A 2,500-nucleotide genomic window follows, 5' to 3' on the forward strand; every position below is an offset into this window, starting at 1 on the left:
CTGCCTTTTTTTCTCTCCGAGCATGCCAAAGTTGAGAGAAAACGCCGTTTGGCATGGACGGGAGGAGGTGTGGAGGAGTAGTCCATTTTTGAATGGCAGCGGAAAGATTTTGGCAATTGTAGCGAGGTTCTTCGGACTTTTATCCACAACCTTTACCTGCCTTTTCCTCAGCGAGCATGCCAAAGTTGAGAGAAAACGCCCTTCGCCATTGACGGGACCAGACGTTGACGACTACGTCTTTCTTTTTTTCACGGCGCCTGAACGATTTGGGCAATTCTCCACAGCGCGTTTACTTTTTATCCACAACCTTTACCTGCCTTTTCCTCAGCGAGCATGCCAAAGTTGAGAGGAAAACGCCGTTTGGCATGGACAGGAGCAGGCGTTGACGACCAGGTCTTTTTTTTGGTCTTTTTTTTTCACAGCGCCGGAAGGATTCAGGCAATTCTCCAAAGCCGGTTACTTTTATCCACAACCTTTACTGGACCTTTTTTTTCTTTTTTTCCTTTTTTCTCTCTCCGAGCATGCCAAAGTTGATAGAAAACGCGGTTCGGCATGGACGGGAGCAGGCGTTGAGGAGTAGGCCTTTTTTTGAGGGCCCAGAAAGTATTTTGGCAATTTTTTACTTTTTTATCCACAACCTTTACCTGCCTTTTTTTCTCTCCGAGCATGCCAAAGTTGAGAGAAAACGCCGTTTGGCATGGACGGGAGGAGGTGTGGAGGAGTAGTCCATTTTTGAATGGCAGCGGAAAGATTTTGGCAATTGTAGCGAGGTTCTTCGGACTTTTATCCACAACCTTTACCTGCCTTTTCCTCAGCGAGCATGCCAAAGTTGAGAGAAAACGCCCTTCGCCATTGACGGGACCAGACGTTGACGACTACGTCTTTCTTTTTTTCACGGCGCCTGAACGATTTGGGCAATTCTCCACAGCGCGTTTACTTTTTATCCACAACCTTTACCTGCCTTTTCCTCAGCGAGCATGCCAAAGTTGAGAGGAAAACGCCGTTTGGCATGGACAGGAGCAGGCGTTGACGACCAGGTCTTTTTTTTGGTCTTTTTTTTTCACAGCGCCGGAAGGATTCAGGCAATTCTCCAAAGCCGGTTACTTTTATCCACAACCTTTACTGGACCTTTTTTTTCTTTTTTTCCTTTTTTCTCTCTCCGAGCATGCCAAAGTTGATAGAAAACGCGGTTCGGCATGGACGGGAGCAGGCGTTGAGGAGTAGGCCTTTTTTTGAGGGCCCAGAAAGTATTTTGGCAATTTTTTACTTTTTTATCCACAACCTTTACCTGCCTTTTTTTCTCTCCGAGCATGCCAAAGTTGAGAGAAAACGCCGTTTGGCATGGACGGGAGGAGGTGTGGAGGAGTAGTCCATTTTTGAATGGCAGCGGAAAGATTTTGGCAATTGTAGCGAGGTTCTTCGGACTTTTATCCACAACCTTTACCTGCCTTTTCCTCAGCGAGCATGCCAAAGTTGAGAGAAAACGCCCTTCGCCATTGACGGGACCAGACGTTGACGACTACGTCTTTCTTTTTTTCACGGCGCCTGAACGATTTGGGCAATTCTCCACAGCGCGTTTACTTTTTATCCACAACCTTTACCTGCCTTTTCCTCAGCGAGCATGCCAAAGTTGAGAGGAAAACGCCGTTTGGCATGGACAGGAGCAGGCGTTGACGACCAGGTCTTTTTTTTGGTCTTTTTTTTTCACAGCGCCGGAAGGATTCAGGCAATTCTCCAAAGCCGGTTACTTTTATCCACAACCTTTACTGGACCTTTTTTTTCTTTTTTTCCTTTTTTCTCTCTCCGAGCATGCCAAAGTTGATAGAAAACGCGGTTCGGCATGGACGGGAGCAGGCGTTGAGGAGTAGGCCTTTTTTTGAGGGCCCAGAAAGTATTTTGGCAATTTTTTACTTTTTTATCCACAACCTTTACCTGCCTTTTTTTCTCTCCGAGCATGCCAAAGTTGAGAGAAAACGCCGTTTGGCATGGACGGGAGGAGGTGTGGAGGAGTAGTCCATTTTTGAATGGCAGCGGAAAGATTTTGGCAATTGTAGCGAGGTTCTTCGGACTTTTATCCACAACCTTTACCTGCCTTTTCCTCAGCGAGCATGCCAAAGTTGAGAGAAAACGCCCTTCGCCATTGACGGGACCAGACGTTGACGACTACGTCTTTCTTTTTTTCACGGCGCCTGAACGATTTGGGCAATTCTCCACAGCGCGTTTACTTTTTATCCACAACCTTTACCTGCCTTTTCCTCAGCGAGCATGCCAAAGTTGAGAGGAAAACGCCGTTTGGCATGGACAGGAGCAGGCGTTGACGACCAGGTCTTTTTTTTGGTCTTTTTTTTTCACAGCGCCGGAAGGATTCAGGCAATTCTCCAAAGCCGGTTACTTTTATCCACAACCTTTACTGGACCTTTTTTTTCTTTTTTTCCTTTTTTCTCTCTCCGAGCATGCCAAAGTTGATAGAAAACGCGGTTCGGCATGGACGGGAGCAGGC

The sequence above is a fragment of the Babylonia areolata genome, unplaced genomic scaffold (genome assembly GCF_041734735.1).
Source record: "Babylonia areolata isolate BAREFJ2019XMU unplaced genomic scaffold, ASM4173473v1 tig00020438, whole genome shotgun sequence".
NCBI classification, from domain to species: Eukaryota; Metazoa; Mollusca; class Gastropoda; order Neogastropoda; family Buccinidae; genus Babylonia; species Babylonia areolata.